Consider the following 19,639-nt stretch of genomic DNA (forward strand, 5'->3'; position numbering starts at 1 on the left):
GATAACTACATCAATGCCTTTACACCAGTGCAAATTTTCTTAATGTAGACAGGGACTGAGTCAAACTCAAGTGCAGGGGGTAGGAGAAAAATAAGGCTTCTTGCATCACATCCTTCCTTGTGCATCTGCATGGATACACAATAATAAGTCCCCAATCTTGCAAATGCAATGTACTGTAAACACTTACAACTGTTCACAGTAGTAGGGTTAAAAATGTGTAAATGTTTGCAGGGTCAGAACAAAAGCCCTATATTAGCAAACCCTGTATATTAAGTGTGTCAATTAAAGGAAAACATACTTTTGATTTAATTATATATTCTTTCTATAACTACTTCAGTGGATCCCTCTTGGTAATGGTGAAGCCTGATAATTTCAGAATAGACAAATATTTTTGTGTTTATAGCATTATTTATTGTGTTTATCTTCTTGGTTTTTTCTGTCAGTGAAGATTGCTCTTAGATGGCTTCTCTACTAGCTTGTCATGACACGGTCACATTTAAGAAAACATGGAAAATATGTAAAGATATAGGATTTACACAAGGAATATCCTTAGGGACTACTCAGTTGCAATTAATGTAACTAGACACTGGATGTCAGTGTTGCTGTTTTGTAAAAAAAAAAAAAAAGTGTAACTACAGTGGGAAGTAAGAGAGATCTAATTGAATCATTCTAAACAGCTTCAGAAGCTAATTAACATTCTATATCTTCATGGTATAAGGGGCATGTTGGTTTTAAAGAAGTAACTTTCCATACAGGGTTTGATTTCTATTAAAAAAACCAAACAGATGAACAAACACTTAAACTAAGTGGACATTTCAGAATTCTGTCACAGAGCTTTTACATGATAATTACTATTCAACATCTCATTTAAACAGGGAGACAAACAGTACACAATATGGCTTGATGGTACTTTCTCTATCGTTAATGTTGTAACTGTGTTTACAATAAATAACCTGAGTTTAGTCCACTCCTAAAATCAACAAAATATATCAGTAGGGTCCTAAAATTTGTAGTTTATATTTGGGACCACAGTAGAATTTTTCTCAGATTTGAAGGGATTTAGACAAGATTTTTGTTAATTATAAAATCCTCATTATAGTTGCCAAAGTTTTCTTGTGCTTTTAAACAAAAGGAAAAGAAGAGTAGCTGGGATGTGGAGGAGATTAACCCAACTTTTGTTGGACTTCATAATCAAATACAATCCCCCTTGTAGTTCCTGTCAGGAATATTTACAATATCCAGTGGCTGTATAAAGTGGATAGCAGAGAAGGAAGTACTGTACTACATTTCTGTACTACGTTTAGCCTGCAGAAGAGAAGAATGAGGGGGGATTTGATAGCTGCTTTCAACTACCTGAAAGGGGGTTCCAAAGAGGATGGCTCTAGACTGTTCTCAATGGTAGCAGATGACAGAACGAGGAGTAATGGTCTCAAGTTGCAGTGGGGGAGGTTTAGATTGGATATTAGGAAAAACTTTTTCACTAAGAGGGTGGTGAAACACTGGAATGCGTTACCTAGGGAGGTGGTAGAATCTCCTTCCTTAGAGGTTTTTAAGGTCAGGCTTGACAAAGCCCTGGCTGGGATGATTTAACTGGGAATTGGTCCTGCTTTGAGCAGGGGGTTGGACTAGATGACCTTCTGGGGTCCCTTCCAACCCTGATATTCTATGATATGATTCTATGATTTCACTTCCAATCGAGTTCAGGAGGTCAGACACTCCAAATAAATGTTGGCAAATACACTTCTGCTGTGTTAGAGGAGGAAATCCTTAAAAGCCTAGTTAGACTGTGAAAATAGTCATAGGCAGGTATACTTCCATTGAATTCATCAGAGTTGCACTCATTGCACTAGTATTGAATTTAGCCCAGAGATCTAAGTGCTGCTGAAAAGAAACATTCAGAGCAATGAATAATCTCTATATGAAACACCCACAAGTCTATTGGGCAGTTATAATGAAATTCTAAACACTGAGCCTCAAGGCCAGGATTTTCAAAAGTGACATTAGGTGCTTCAATTTCTGGGTGTCCAACCTGATTTCCCTTAAAGGTGTCTGATTTTCAGAAGCGCTGAGCACTCACCCTCTCAAAATCAGGCCCCTGTAAGGCATCTCAGATTGGGTATCCAAAAACTCAGGCACCTAAATTACTAGTGACTTTTGAAAATGTTGGCCTTAAATTCTTTAGGAATAAATAATAACCGGTACAGTTCCACTTTGCTCAAGGAAAGTGGTAGAATGTATTCTGGGAACCCACAAATGGTCACTGTTCTCCCATGCCTTAAGGAGCAAAATTCTGTGGGGATCCCTGCAAACTCAAAGTTCAGGACACTTCTATGTGTGAGGTTTAGATGTCATATAGAGACACGTCAGCAGATCTGCCATTATTCAGGCTCTTCAGTCTGTACCCTCGATGAATGATGCTAGGGATTCATGGAAGTGAGGGATCCATCCTAGCAGGTTAGATCTTGATTGGAGGTTTCCATGTTTGGATTTTATAAGATATTGGAAATTTTAAAACTAAAAATTCTAATTTCACCTCATATTCTTTAATTTCTATGTTGTGAGGCAGATTTTTATCTACATGCTACTTATGGAAAGAGAAGAATCTTTGTTCATGTTTATACTGGCGAGCATTGTATTTTTCTAAGCAGAATTTATATTTAACACATTTTTATGCTTGGTTGACCAACTTCCCTGTCAGAGATATTAAATTTGTGGACATTCTTCCCTACTGTACTTTGTGAGCAGGGTCCTGGGGGGTATGGGGGGGGGGGCATTCTGAGATTGTTCAATTAGGGCAAACTGCAAAGAATGAGGCAAACAATCCCCAGAACTGGTGGTTATTCTAATACTTAGATTCACCAAGCCAGCAACAAAATGGATTCTACAATAACATACTGGTTACCCAGAAGCCAGAAATATAGTTCCCTTAAAACAACCCAGCCTTGAGCGCTCACCCAGACAACCAAGTCAGATATGATGAGGATTAGTGAAAGTCTTGTTCCTCATATAAAGAGTTCTACCAATCCCAAAGGATCAGACACATTACCCAGGTAAATTAATATTCCAGATCTTACCCAAATAGGTGCTTACAGCCAATTCAAAATTCAAAAGATAATTATACATATGGATATGAATAGAGATCTTAGGTCAGTTTCATAGTAGAGATGGTGAGCTTTAGAGTTGCAACAAGTCCTTTCCAGAATCAGTTTATGGTTATAGTCCAATGTCCGTGTCCAATATCAGGGCAATCCAGAATGGAACTGGAAACCTCAGTCTTGCGACTCAAACATCCCCTGATGAAGCTTAAGCAGATCTGAGAAGAAAGGATCAGGGCCCAAGATCTTTATCTAGATCACTGGCAGGCTATGATAGTCTCTTGACAGCAAGTATTCCACACCAGCAGGAGAGTGAATTTGTGTGTGTGGGGGGGTGGAGGGTGAGAAAACCTGGATTTGTGCTGGAAATGGCCCACCTGATGATCACTTTAGATAAGCTATTACCAGCAGGACAGTGGGGTGGGAGGAGGTATTGTTTCATGATCTCTGTGTGTATATAAAGTCTGCTGCAGTTTCCACGGTATACATCTGATGAAGTGAGCTGTAGCTCACGAAAGCTCATGCTCAAATAAATTGGTTAGTCTCTAAGGTGCTACAAGTACTCCTTTTCTTTTTGGAAAAAAAGTAGCCTATGGCAGACACTTGGCATGGAACATTTCAGATCAACAGTTAATGTTTGGCAAAGTTTTAGGCAACTCAAAACAGGGTTTTATAATGGGAAGTGTTGAGCAAACTTAATAACAGGAGGTGCTACCAGCCCCATTTACAATATATTCTAAATCAGAGCATAATCCCTAGTATACCTTTTCCGGCTCCCTGAAGCAGATTGTGGCTCTGATACTGTTTGCACTGATGGGTGGTGACAAGATGTTTGCTTCCATCCTACTGTGTGTGTGTGAGGCAGACATACAGTGTTTCAGGAGTAATAGAGAAATTCCCATACTCTCTTTGCACAGGTCCAGTGAGGCAGGATGGTGCAGAAGGATCACCCTAGCTTACCTTCCTCTCCCATTCAGGCAGTCTAGAGAGCACCTAACACTGACTTTGCAGTCTGAGAGGTTTAAGTTCATTTCAAAGTGATGCTGTCAAGTGACAGTAAAGTTGTCCACTCAGAAGTTTGTTCCCTTTCCTCCTTGTTTCTTTGTGCTCTAATGTCAGAAGCTCTGAAGTAGCTAAAGCTGATCTTAGCAAAAGCTTTTCTTAATCTTTATGAACTCAAACAATTTGTGAAAGACACTTCTCTCCTCCCCCTCAGAATATACAGTTCTCTGGCGTTGTAAGAAAAAGTTGGTTTGGTATTAAAAAACTCTTAAGACCTGATTTTCATCTACTCAGGGGCCTATTTACACCACTCTAGAAGTGTGGTAACAGGGCTTTAAACTGGGTATAACTTTAATTAACACCAGCTTTAAGGCCTCATTACACAGCCAGCAGCCTAAGCCTTAGTGTAAATGAGAATCAGGACTTCAGTGTTGAATGCTAGTGAGTGGAGAAGCAGTATGGCAACTGTATATTTGGGTTTTTTTAAAGTCTAATTAGAAATGCTTTGATGTCTGTCTCATGTTTTTGACCTATTAAGCAGAACTAGTCATTGCTAATCAGAACTAAGTTCACCTGTAGCCGGATAAGTCCCGTTTCTTTCTTATCTGGAGGCCAGTGATTTGCAGATCAGCATGTGTAAATTGGAAATCCTTTTCCTTTATAGAAAAAGCAGGGTAGCCAAAGAAATAGAGTCTAACACTAGAAAACTTTTTCTTCTTTTTTTTCTTGTTACTGGAATTAAAACCTTATTTAGTGTTTAAATTTTACAATTGTTAGAAATGTATCTTGTTAGAGTGATAATGAAGTCTGTACATCACATTTCTTTAGTATCACATGTGCAAGACCACTACAGGAAGAAAATAATTGTCTGATCAGAAACTTTGAATCTGTGGAGAGGAGGGGCTGTTATATGTAGAGTACTGCATTTTAATTGTAAACATGCTGAATTTGCAGCCAATAGGAATATGGTTATTTAAGGTTTATTTAAGGAATATTTAAGGTTTTTCCATATTTCCCCTGCTCATTTCTGATGTTTTCAAGATAAAATATTAAGAATAATAATCTCATTTTACTATTTTAATAATTCTTGCTCTGCATCTAGGACTGTGAGGGGTAATATGAAGGGAGTAATAACATACATCAGGAATAAAATAAAACCCATACAAATCCCAGATTTATCAACAAAACCAATATAAAAAATGAATGCAATTAACCAGCAAGCATTTAAACATTTGTTTTTCATTTTGATAGATTACAAAGTCCAGCGCTATGCCCAGTTTTAGTTGGATCTTTCAACACAGGACAGACATTTTAAATGAAACGACTATATATACACATCAAGCAGTTTGCCAGCCCCAAACTTGCAAAATTAAAAGAAGAAGACGACAGTAAACCAGCCACCTAGCATTGCCAAACCAGGTGTCAGGCTTTGTGGTAAACCGGCAATTTGTCTTGCCAGTGTACATTTAGGAGTGTGTGGTAAATCAGGCCCCAGCATTGCCATTACAGCTCACAATGATCTGCATTCTATTGTTAGCATTTTGAGCTTTAGAGACTGCTTTCCTGCAGGCTGTTGTAGCAGGAATATACACAAGAACATACAGGAAATAGACTCTAATGAATGATGATGATAATGAAAATATATACAAAGGCTCATGACAGAGGGATCTCCAAAAGTTTGGAGACTGGTTCAGATGAGCATTCAGAAAAGAGTAGATGCTTAAAATCTTAATCCTCCATAACCCTATCCCACACAAGCCCAGAAAGAGCACACCCCATCAGTTGTTCTCTGGCGGACAGCACTGTGGCCTGCTGCTCCTACTTCTTCTGTTCATCTTCACCTGCAATATCCTCTCTTTCACCCAGGCCACACGCCTTTCTTTCCTCTGGGCCTGTCTCTCCACATCTACTCAGGTTCCCCCAGTACCCTCCCTCCCACCAAAATGGGTATCTCCTCACTGTCCACAGGGCCAGATCCTGCAGTGTAGTGAGCCCCTTCAATTCCCACAGCAGTCAGTAGTAGTTGATTGTGCTCTCTGTCTCAAGAACGGCACTCAATACCTTGCAGGATCAACAATATTGCCAACAGCAAATGTTCAAAACTCATGAATCAGGCACAAAAAATATTACATTATTTTTATTTGCCTTTCAGGTTTTGCGTTTTTAGGTGTATTCAAGTCACATTTTCTCTGCAACTGTGAGGGTTAGAAAACATTTTTAACTGAAAGCTGAGATTTTTTTCACATAATCACTTGTCTTCAGGAGCTGTGCCATTACATCAAACACCAAATATCATGAGATTTGAGATAAAGTTATAAGAGTTGGCAACATGGGATCAGGCTCTGATCCATCCCACCCAGTCCCAGTACTTCTCTCCCTTGAAACCAAGTGACCATTCAGCCTTGATGTCTTTTATAAAATGTACTCAAGCTGTGAGGTTTGATTCAGGATCTGAACTTCCCCATAATGCAGACTGGAGTTTGGATCCAATGCTTGAACCCCAAAAGGATCAGATGCTGGCGGTTCATTAACATTTGGCACTGTCCTCGAAAAAGGTGAACTGATGGTAGCGAGGGGAGGGGTTTAGTTTTTCATCATTTCCTCCTATGTAAGAAAATTTTTGGTTTTTGCCACAGATGTTATGTTTTATTAAGCCATTACTTTGTACTGTGACATGACATGACATTACAACTTGACTGCTTCATGTCAGAATGTAGTGATGCATTGTCAACATATTTGGATGCAACCACCACATCACTGGAATACAGCTGATGGTCAGATGCAGAAGTGAAGAAAAATGCTGTTATTTTTTCAACTCATTTAAATAAAGGAGAAAGAATGAATCTTCCTGGAAATGTTCAAAATCACAAGTGGCTACAGTGGAAAAAGGTAAGATGAGAAATTTTTCAAAGAAAATCTTTTTCATAGCATTGCTTGGATTAACATAAAAAGTAGTATTAAGAATCCTAGCTCAGAAAAAAAAAATAAAGTATGAAATAAAATATGAAAAATGAAATTTTATCTGTTTGTTATTTCTAGTCAAAATCTGGTCATCAGAATAAATTGAGAGCGGCTTAGTCATCTCAGGTTTACAGAGCATATCAAGTTATTATTGGCTTTTTTCATAAATCTAGCTACTGGGCTTTAAAAGTGAAATAAAATAAAGCAAAGGTTGATCATAATTTTTAACTATTATGAAGGGATTATCATACATGGAAATGTTGTCCCAAAACACCATAAAATTCATACCTAAGTTCAATTTTTATGAGCATGTTACTGATTTGTAATTATTATTATTATAACTAATTATTAATATGCTCCAGAGGTAAAACAAAAGGGATTGTCACCTTTATTTTTAACTAAAGCGTATAACCTTCTTCAATGGGAATTACTCTTAAAAACCAATTATATCAGCCCATTTCCTCTAACTGTCAAATCTATTTAAGTACTTACACGGCCCCATCATAATTATATCCCAGCTGCTCAGAATAGCTGTAATAGAGGTAGAAACAGAATCCAGACCAGTTCAGTGCTTTAATGACAAGACTTCCTTCCTTGCAAGTACAGATCAGGCTCTGATCAAGGTTCTGATTCAAGATATTATCAAGGCTAGAATTTGGGCTAGTCAACAGTAACAACATTTCATGAGCTGTTTCCACAAGAGTTTGTCTCAAAATCGCAGAAATCTTAGAAGATGAACTAATCTTGTGAGGTTTCTGAATTCTAGAATAGTGGAAATATCACAAGATCAATGGTCCTTGCAAGATTCCTTGCACATCCAAACTGGAACCAGAAAATAGACCTCTCCCAGTTTTGAAGCTGACCTAGGGTTAATACCATGCTCCCCTCAAAAATTTGCCATGGCTCATATGTGATGTTTTTGCTCACCTCTGATTCTAACACAGCTAGAAAGAAACATATCAATTTCTTCTGAATAGACAGAAGCCCACTTGAAAACCTCTTATCCTGAACAGGGGAGTTCTCCAATTTATCTTAATGCCATTTTCTGAAAGAGCATTCCAACTGAGAAGTTTATTCATATCCTTTTACCAACTGCCTCTCCTAATATTTAATTTTCAGACTCCTCCTCTGCCACATCTTGAATTGGAAATTTGTTCCAATATGTAGTAATTTGGGGATAAAACAAAATCTGACTTTAAATACATGTATACACAAAATTTGCAGCAATCACTTTCTTTCATAAATTCACCGCTTTCCTCCTGTACAGTGTCTTACTGATTAATTCACCCTTCTACTGTGAAGCCCATAAGAAATCAGCTCAAATCTAATGGTTAGACTGAAGGTCAGGTGTGGTAGGTGCTGAGGGACAGTTGGGGAAAGATAATATTTCTTTATGAATTAGAAAACTAAAACTTAAAAATAGCCAGTGTATATGCATATAAAAAGTATAGTGTATGATTCACTGTCTCCTTCCCCATTACTCTCATTATGTTTCTTGTCATCTAAGATGGCAGATTATTTGGGGCAGGGACTGTGTCTGCCTGTCAGTAAAGCATCTAGCACAAGAAGGTACTGAACTTGACTGAGGACCTGAGCACTTACCCCTCTCTTCCAGTCATCTTATTTTAAATATGCCTAAGCCTCACTGCATGGGAGCAGCAGTGCACAGAAAATTGGTAGTGGTGGTAGCTGTGACAGTTTTCCCACAAACTCTGAAGGCCAAGTATTAGAGACACATGGGCATCCAGTACTCAGTGAGTTCATCCAAAAATGACAACACAATGGTCATAAAATTAAAGGAACTATGTAAAGCAAAGGGTAGCAAGAGTGTAGGGTAGGTCAATTAAAGGAGATAAACTAAGCAATGTTATACAAAAGTGAATAATGTTATTAGGGTACACCAAGAATTAGCAATTCTGATAATAACTGCTGGTCACACTAACCCTTTCAGTCTAAATCAATTCTAATAATTGGTGGCCATGTTCTGTTCCAATGGAACTGTGTCATCTGGTTATATATAGGGTTCTGAAGTATGTAGGGTTTATTTATGCTAAATATCACTCCAGTTTGGTCCTCTTCAGTGCCACATAAAGGTTTTTGGGGAGCCAGGTCAAAATATGAAACTGAGGCACCCCACCCTTCCAAAAAATTACATCTGAGAGAGGGCTGGAGTGGGCAGTTGGAGAGTGAGCCTGTATTGCACTCACCATGCAACAATGGCTTGGCTCCTCTCTCACATGGCTGGGCTCAGGGCCCCACTCTAGGCATTGCAACCTGGCATGCACGATCATCACACCACTCAGGTTTGGGGCCATTCTCAAACAAGGGGCCCTTTTGCCACCCCCACCCACTGGGTGGCCCTGGTCCTCTTTCTTCTGGCTATCTGGGCTAGCCTCCTTTTGATTGAATCTCTCTCCTTTAGCATAAAATCCACCTCCCATTGAAGTATATGGCAGCCTTTTTATTTACTTTAATGGAAAATGGATCTGATTCATAGACTGAAACTATGCAGTGGAGCCTCCTGTAGTCCCTTGGCTGAAATTTCTCTCTTCAGTTTTTATTGATCGCTAACATGGCTCCCGGGCTGTCTCTAGGCCTTTACTACATTCCCAAGAGATTTTCTTACAGTGATCCCTTTCTGCTTTTCGTAGTTCCTTTCTGATTAAGCTTTCTGATCAAACAAAGACTTCCCTTCTCCCCACAAGGTCAAAAAACTACCTGTCTCTCTCTCCTGTCTTCTTTTCATAGAATCATAGAGCCATAGAATATCAGGGTTGGAAGGGACCTCAGGAGGTCATCTAGTCCAACCCCCTGCTCAAAGCAGGACCAATCCCCAACTAAATCATCCCAGCCAGGGCTTTGTCAAGCCTGACCTTAAAAACTTCTAAGGAAGGAGATTCCACCACCTTTCCATAGTTCTACCCCCAACCTCAGTCCAATTTTCTGGGGAGGAAGACACTCACTTGTCCACTGAAACATCCTCAGGATCAATCCCCATTGCTGAAAAAACTCACCTTGCACCTACAAAGATGATAATGGCCCTTTGGGCTTCCATTATGTATAAATATTAAACAATAATAGCAACAGTAATAATCATTACAAGTGTAACTCCACTAGAGCCAATGGAAGTTTGTGACACAGGGCCAGAAAGGGTTACACAACTAGCAGGCTAATTGACCCAGATTCAACCTTTAGAGACTTATTAGAAAAGTATATAAATGATAATTAGGGCTATTCTTTACCAACAACTAACATAGCCATGTTAAATAGACTAGGGCTTTGAAATGCAAACCTGTGTTGTTAGAAAATTAGAGGTTATATTAATTGTATGTGTTTACAATTGTATGTGTTTATCTTGTCAGATGTTAATCATGTAAACAGATAGTTCCTGTCTGTTACTATATCTGTTGATCAAGAGATCAAAAGGGAATATTAACATTTAGATGAAACTTGGATGTAATAATTTGTCTATATTTCTCTTTGAATTTTGTAGTAAACTGTGAATGAACTGTTTAATGGATAATTACCTTATGCAGATGAATGCAACTAGTGACCTGTGTATACATATGAAATAGGTAATTTTACTTCAAAGACACTATTCTTGGTGCTAGCCAAGACAGTGGGGTGGGAGGAGGTATTGTTTCATGATCTCTGTGTGTATATAAAGTCTGCTGCAGTTTCCACGGTATACATCTGATGAAGTGAGCTGTAGCTCACGAAAGCTCATGCTCAAATAAATTGGTTAGTCTCTAAGGTGCTACAAGTACTCCTTTTCTTTTTGCAAATACAGACTAACACGGCTGTTACTCTGAAACCTTTTTTTCCAAAATAATTCATTCAAAGCATTTCAGTCATTTCCATGCATGACCCTAGGGAAAATACATGGTTTTGCCCATTTTAGAAAATTCTGGTGGTTTATAACTAAAGTGGGGCCAGCACCTCTATGCCAAGGCAGGTGCTCCCAGCTGGGACAATTAAGAGGGCAGGACTATAATGGGTTAGAGCACATGTCAGTGAGGTGAGACTGGCTGAGAGAGCCGGAGCCAGAGCTGGAGCGCTGTGGGAAGTAGGAACAGCCTAGGAGGAAGATTTGAGGGTGAGCTGAGGAATGATTTATTTGTTTTGTTTTTAAGTTTAGACAATAAAACTACCTAATGGAGACTGTGGGTGTGGCAAGCTAAGGAGAAGCTCTGTTTCATTACATGGCCTCTGTTTGAAAATTTGAGTGCCTCCAGGCTTTGGAGCAGGGACTTGAAATAGCAAAGGATGTGGCCTTTTTATCAGGGAGGTGCTTTTTGGGAAGAAAAATCCACCTTAATGTCACTATCTTGTAAGTAAGGATCTGTCAATAACTAGATATTTAGTTTGCAAGTATAGATCTGAAAAAAAAAATCAAAAATAAAATTAGTTCTGGGATGACCTGAACTTAAAATATTTTGAAATTTAGGTGAACCAAAATGTCCAAAAAACCCACCTGTCTTGAGTTGACCAAAATATTTCTTTTTGATTTGGGGGGCTTTTAAACATTCTCAAGTGGGTGTGCATGTGTATGTTTAATATAAAATTGTGGGATAGTCCAAAAAGAAATATATTGCTGAAACAAAATGTTACAAAAATAATTGAGTCAGAAATGCCCAAACAAACTTGATGTATTGAGGGTGTGTAGACAAGATATCAAAAAAGTCACTGAAACTGACCTCCATTAACAAATTGTTTTGCTGAACCTTAATCTGCACACACACAAAAAGTGAGAGGTTTCTCACACACAATTTCACTCACCTCTAGTTTCAAGTCTTTGAAAAAAAATCACAATTCTTAGATTTTTTTTTTTTACAAGCTAACTTCACAGAGCATGTTTAATCAGATCTGAGCAGGCATTTCTTGGCAATTGCAGCTCTGACATGCTGTGTACCAGGCCAGGTCCCAGGCAGGCTCTTTCCTATGCTCTCCCTGCTGGCTCCTAGACAGCATGGAAGAGGAAGATGGAGAGTTTGAATGCAGAGAGGGCAAGAGCTGGATCTAGGGAGGGATGAAGTAGATTAGGCTAAGGAGCTGGGCTGTGTGATACTGGAGGCTGAAAGGGGAGGGAGAGAGAAACTGGAATTTGGAGTGGGGAAGTAGACTTGGAAAGGCTAAAATAGGAGATTGTGATATTTGTGACGCCACAATAACAATCCCATGAAATGTCTTTGGGGACCATATCTGTGTTAAGTTTCTGTATTACTGTAGCCAAAAATTATATGCAACTCCAGCAGGGAGGAGCACCTCCAGAAGCCAAAAACCAGTGTGTGCCTGTGTGTATGGGGGGTAGGGACAGTGATTAAGGTGAATCTCTTGGGTTGTAAACACCTCCAGAGAGGTACCACCCACTGGAATGGTTTGCCTATAGTGGTTCAAACTGGGTTTTACAGAGACCAACAGACAAAGAAAGGACTTGTGGTATAAAAGGCTGGGTTTAAACTGACTCAGGATCTTCCTTTTTATCCATCAAACAGACAGTACTTTCCATCCTTGGAGGGCCCCCATCTTTGCAGACGGTCTGGAAAGACTTTGGGCTGCTAGGGCCCCATAAGACTGCTGTGTGACCTCTAGTAAACCTCTACAATTTGCATAGGAGCTTTTTATTGTCCTTTATATGCTTTTGTTCTGTAATTATTTTACCTTAAGAATAAATGTGCTTGCTTATAAGAAGTTGTGTGATAACTCATAAATGTGGGCAATACAATGTTCATATCTGTTGGTGAGAAAGTAAAGCTAAAGCACAAGCATTGGACTTCCAGCAGTCTTGCTTGCTTGCTGGGGATATGACAGTACAGGAAGGGAACTGTGCAGCCTTAAAACCCCAGTCAGGCAGGAGAGACACAGGTCTTCACCCAAGATAGGTGAAGGCTGGGAGCCAGAAACCTTAAGAGTGCCCTCAGGGGACCATAGAGAAGGAATACAGGTGCAGTTACTGTGAAACTGCGTGCAGGCCAGGGTAGGGGAGAGAGGCATATTGGATGATGAGCTAGAAGAAGTGGAAACTGATTGAACAAGGAAACGGAGGACAAGGAGATGTAGGGAGGAACTGGTGAAGACTAGGCAAGGAAAGTGAGATGCATAAACTGGGATGGAGAGCCTAGAATGAGGTGAGAAAGAAGTTAGAAGACTCGGCTCCACTGGGGAGACCCAGGTTCAAATCCCTGCTTTGCCCAATTCAGAATAAGGATTTGAACTTGTCTCCTATATTGCAGGCGAGTGCCTTAACCAGTGGGCTATAAAGCATTTCTCTGTCACTTTTGGTCAGTTTCTCCTGTTAAATCTGTTCCAAATTGAATAAATTATTTATTAGACAGGAATCATTAGACATGTCCCTCCCTTCCCTGATGAGTCCCCGTATAGCCACCAGCTTATACAGTCATTCTTTGTCTTTCTCTCTCTAGTCTAAATAATATTTGTGTTTATATGAAGTAGACCAGCTTCAACAAGAGAGCCCTTTTCCTTCTCCCCCTAAATACCTCATAGTACAGTGATTAGGGCACTCCCCTGCCATGTAGAAGACCCTAGTTGAAGTTTCAGCTCAGAATCCGCCAGAATGGGGACTCAGCCTAGGGGGCACCATTGTCTCATCCTCCACTTTTGTGAATAGTGCCTAAGGCCTTGTCTAAACTACTAATTAAGTTGGCCTAAATTAGGTCAACATACTGCCACCCCGGTTATTACTGTGATTTTTCATGTTCACACGAGCTCCTTCTGTTGACAGTGTGCATGCTCACCGGGAGCACTTCCACCAACTGAAATGGGGCATTGTGGGGCACTAACAGCTGGAGCCTTCCTGTCCTGCTGCTGGGGCTGACAGCCTGGACCCCCACTGTCATCTCCCAGTTAGGTTTTGGGGAAGGAATGAGAGCCTGACCCAAGCTTCCTCCTGGTGAGGGATTGAGGGGAATGGGAGCCCAATCCCTGGTGAAGAATTGGCAGGGAGGAGGAGAACCTGAGCCTGGGCTCTCAACTGTCAGCCAACAGGCAATATAAGTAACTCTGTGTCTACACAGACCTTTCATCGCCCTAACCATATTGACCTAAGTTTATGCTTCTCACAGAGCTGGAGTTATTAGGTTGATGTAGTGGTCGACTTACATCAGTGGGAGTGCCATTGCAGTGTAAACACCTACAGGATTAAGACCATGTAAACTGTCTTACGTCAACCTAACTCTGTAGTGTAGAACAGGTATTCATCCCCTTGTGAACCTAGCCCCACTTCACGCCCAAAAAATGACCAAAACTTCAGCAAATTTGTGTCAAATTCATAAATAGCTTTTTAACCCAAAACTGCATTATTTTTTCTGAGAAAGTACTCATCTGAAAAATTTCACCCAGCTTTAATAATTAATGCTTCTACAGGGATATGAAGATGGAAAGCACTACGTAAGGACTGAAGTTGATTATTTTTATAATACTTATTGTATTTTAATGTAACAAAGGCGTTGAATAAAAAAACACTCAAGCCATTCAAACTTACAAGATAATAAATTAAAAACCATAGGAAATGAAAATAGGGGGAAATGCTAAGTTGCTTTATACATGTTTGTGTGGAGGCATTTGCAGGATTATTTTAGTAGGAATATCTTTTTCTCTTATTTTGAAGATCAGAAGATGTTGTGAATTCAGATAAGTTGTTGGTCACATTTTTCTTTTTAAATCGAAGGCATGTCTACGCTGCATACCAGACAGCAGCACAGCTCTGCCACTACAGCCGTGCAGCTGCAAGCTAGGCAGTGTAGCCGCACTTTGCCGGCAGGAGAGAGCTCTCCTGCTGGCAAAATAAAACCACCTCCACTGAGGGGCAGTAGCTCTCAGTGGGAGAGCATATGCCATCGACATTGTGCTGTGCACACTAGTGCTTTTTGTCATGAAAACTTGTTGTTCGGGGTGCGGTTTTTTTCATACCCCTGATTGACAAAAGTGCAGTGTAGACAGAGCCTAATTCTTTATGCGACTCCTTCAGTATTTTCCATGTGGAACATACCCCGTTGCAGCCAGAATTTGGAGAGCCAACCTCTCCTAAGGCTCATGTAAATGTTGATTCTTGATTGTCTGATTGGCATCCTGCAATATGCAAACCTATGTGAACTGAGCCCTACTCTCAACCTATCAAAGGAGTAAAGTGCTTCTGCGACAAATTAGCTACTAGACAGTTAAAATCCTTCTCCTTCGAAATGCCCTATTTTGATTTGCTTTGTTTTTCATTTTTACCTGTTGCAGATTTACGAACTTCATGTTTTTGGCAATTTGCTTCTTCTTTTTTTTTGGTAACTTTTCTCTTCCCTACCTTCATTTACATCTGTTTAGTTCATATAATTTCCTTTTTGTACTGTTGGGTTCCTCTATTCTTCATCGTTCTGAAGTAATTAAACATGTTTGTTTTCAAATAGAAACTGATTATAGTTTAAAAGGTCTTCCACAATTGTGGTAATAAAAAAGAACCAATGTAGCTTTTCACTTGATTGGGGATGAAGTAGTCAGTCACAATTACAGCAAAATTAAACTCTATTTAAACTTTGACCTTGGTAGTGAGTAATCCAGTGAAAGTGGGTAAGCTTATACTATTATGATTGGTAGTCAAATCAATTCTTATAAAAATCTAATCTTTTTTTAAAACCATTAAAATTAATGATTTCAATCCAATATTCAGAAACCTATTACTACTAAATCTTTACAGAATAAAAAATACAGAATAGATGCAATGGACCTTTTGTCCTTCAGAAGTAATATTTCAAGTTTTGTAGTGCATTATTATAGCTTTGTTTTCTTTTATCTGATGTATAGTAAAACAAAGCAAAACAAGTAGGAGGTTTTATTTAATTCTATAGGGCTTCTGCAATATTTCCAATTTGTGTACTTGCTTGTAGAATAGATTTACTACTAAGAAATTATTTGCCTTTGAATGTTATTTTAAAAACTCTTAAATTTATATTGTGTTCTATAGTCTGAAGCATTTTCTTAAGTTCTTGTCATAAAACTAACAAAATGCATTCCTTTGTGATGTCAGTGCTGAGTATTCTTAGAATAACTACTTGTTGCCATTTACCAGGCTGTCCATATTGTTGTATGAAAGTAAGTGGAGACTATTCTAATCTTTGCCCTTCTATTTAATCTAATAGGATAAAGTCTGCCCAATCCTTAGAACCCCTGAAAAAAATATTTGTCCTACATACATTTTTTTGGCCTCCTAAAAGGGCTGTTATAGCCAGGATAGGGTTGGTGATGAGTCCCAATTCCGACAAAATGACCTGCAAAAGCAACCACCTTGAACAATCAAACTCCCCTTCACCTGCCTTTACACAATGGAGGGGTTTCTAACAAGTGGGGTTGTGAAAGGTGAGTGATGATTTCCTCTAAAAGAAATCAGACCATGCAGGGCAGGCAGGGTTTTTCATCCTTGTCAGGAAGTCACCTGTGACAAGGAAACTCAAAACTGGGGTGCCCCACCCCTCAAAACAATTATTCTTAGATGATAGTGGCAAATGGATGTTGTAGTTGGATGCTACCAGCATTATTGTCCATAATCATTCATGGTGACATGGCAATGAGAGAACCAATGCATTTTCACCAGATAATTCTAGAGGTGCATTCAATACGATGTGACTGGATTCCGATCCGATTACATTGGCCAAGCAGGTATTCGCCATTGAACTTTCAGTGTGTTGTACCATGAAAACAGGTTACTTCCAGATAATGCAAAATTATTCTCATTGTATAAGTGAGATGGGATTGGTTTGGGTGAGTCCAGATGGAATTGTGGTTATTGAGGAAGGATACATGCTGACCTAGAGTGATGACAGAATAAGACATCATGGGGTAGCACTGCTGATTAGGAAGCAGGTCGTCCCATATTCATATAGCCTACAAACTAGTCCTCAGCAGGATGATGACCCTCTGATTGGCAGCTCACCCATATAATGTAACATTTTCCAGTGCTATATCCCAACTAGTGACTGAGGATGAAGAGGTTGAGAAATACTATGGCTACAGCAAGAAGGAGTTACAGCTGTTAACCACAGAGACATCTTTTGTACAGGGTCACTGGAACACCTGTATTAGTCTTAAGTTATTCAGCATGTGACAGCTGTGTTGGGAAATTTGGGTATGGCTAGACAAACAGCAGAGGGTTGTGATTTTAGGCAATTTGTGTCTGAGAATGACTTAGTATTAGTTTGTGCTTGAACAAAGTATTCATTATCAAGTGATGGACTTGAACATTGCCTGATTTGCAGACTCAGAGCCAGACAGACTTCATAATGGTCTTGAAAAGGTGGTGCTCTGGTATGACTGGAAGTCAATCCTTCAAGAAGGTCAACATAGGATCTGATCATAGTTAGTAATTAGCCAACATAAAAATCAAACTGTAAAACAAGAAATGACTGGCAAGTACTTTCAGACTCTGTTATCTCAGTGACCAACTGAGAGTCTGTGAAATGCAAATGGAATTGAAGATGATGATTGAACAAAGGCTGCAAGCTACTGACCTCTTCACAGGTAGCCTAGATTAAATAGAGCACATCTCTCTTTCTGCATTACAGAGACTGTGGATGAACTCCTGGGGAAACAGATCTAAATAAAAAGAAAAGGAGTTCTTGTGGCACCTTAGAGACTAACCAATTTATTTGAGCATGAGCTTTCGTGAGCTACAGCAAGTGAGCTGTAGCTCAAGAAAGCTCATGCTCAAATAAATTGGTTAGTCTCTAAGGTGCCACAAGAACTCCTTTTCTTTTTGCGAATACAGACTAACACGGCTGTTCCTCTGAAACAGATCTAAATAAGACTCCTTTCTTCATGGAGAAGATTGTGTTATCACAATCTTGGTGTAGGTATTGCCAATACTGTATTGTATAATATGAGTGAAACTAATTCTAAATTGGAAATGAAAGGGGCAGAGAAGATCTCTGTGAGAAGCTCAGCTTATCCCAATCAACCTCTTCCTACAATTGAAGTTGAACATGTGATATGGACACTGAAAAGCCATAAAACCCCTGGAGTGGATAATATACAATCAGAACTAATAAAAGTGATAGCCACTCTTCAGGCTTCATAAGCTTGTCAATGAGACTTGTAAGTCTGGAAGATGGTCAAGATTTGGACATAGTACCTGATGGTTCCTGCCCTTAAAAAAGAGGGATGTGGCTGTTTGTGGAAATTACCTCACAACCTCATTATTGATACATTCTAGCAAAACACTACTATACATTTTCCTGAAGAGAATTGTACTCAAGATAGAGAACTTGACTAAAGTTTTTTCTGACTAAAGAAAAGCTGGATTTAGACCCAAAAGATGTACAGTGGTGCAAATACTCAATATGCATATGTTATGTGAGACAGTGCTGGAGAATGATGGGAAGGTGGTCCATGTCTGTGTGGATTTTACTAAGGTATTCGACAGCATATGACACTACTCTTCAGGCAATCCTGTGATAGGTTGGAGTTGGTGAAAATGTAATAAGGCTGATGTCTTGTGTCTGTGGGGCATGAGCAGAGTCGTGCATTTGATTTCAGGATAGGTGTCAGGGCTGAATGCTACAATCGGCTCACTTCAACTGTTATCCTGAAGAAATCTTATAAGAGCCACTGATGGAAACCTATATGAAGATGTACTCATCAGTGGATAAAAAAATAGCCCTCTGTGCTTTCATGATATTGACCTGATTTTGGATCATCTCCAGATGAGGTGCAAAAACTGCTAAAAGGAGTAGTGATGGAAGCAGAGAAGTCAGATGTAAAAGTTTCACATGAAAAGACACAGACAATGATATCTAAATTTGTTGAAAAGGCAGAATCCTGGTCAAATCTGAGGAGGCATTGTGGTATGTTAAGTATGTCAAATACCAGGCTGGGTAGCATGACTTCAAGGGACTTTAAAATCTGAAATGGAATTGACTTGAGATTCCTGCTCTAGAGCCATTCAACCACATTTGGAGAAACAAAGTATAAATGAAAATGTAAAGTAATTGATGCAATCTCTTGTCTTCATCTTCCTATAAGTATGTAAGTTATTGATGGTAAGGAAACAGGACATAGAGGCTTCTATCTTTGAATTGAAATGCTACAGTTGACTACTGAGTGTTAGCTAGACCTTGCACATGACTAATGAGGTAATCATCTGAATTTATAGCATAATGGCAACAATACCTGATATCGTAAAGATGATGAGATGAAGAAAACTTGTTTGCAGGACATGTGGGTCAGATGAACAGAGGAAGATTGCTGCAGTAAGTCTTTTTTGCAGGGATTGATGGCAGGTGCTAGAGGTTACCCAGGGGGAGTGTAGATCAGCAATGTGGCTGACCAGCCATGATGCAGTATGACACACACTTCTCAAAGTTGTGTGAAGACCGCAGAATGAGGAAGGAAGATTGCTGGCTAACTAATCCCCTGTGTTTGCTGTTCATTGTAATGAGACTTTATGATGATTTGCACTACATGAATAACAAATATTTGACATTCGTAGTCTGTGGGGGGGGGGAATAAACCATGTACGCTACACAAGTAAAGTTTGTGTAGTTCAGACTGAAGTCTATTGTACAGACACATTGTCTCATGGACTC

This window comes from Caretta caretta, chromosome 3, assembly GCF_965140235.1.
Source record: "Caretta caretta isolate rCarCar2 chromosome 3, rCarCar1.hap1, whole genome shotgun sequence".
Taxonomy (NCBI): Eukaryota; Metazoa; Chordata; order Testudines; family Cheloniidae; genus Caretta; species Caretta caretta.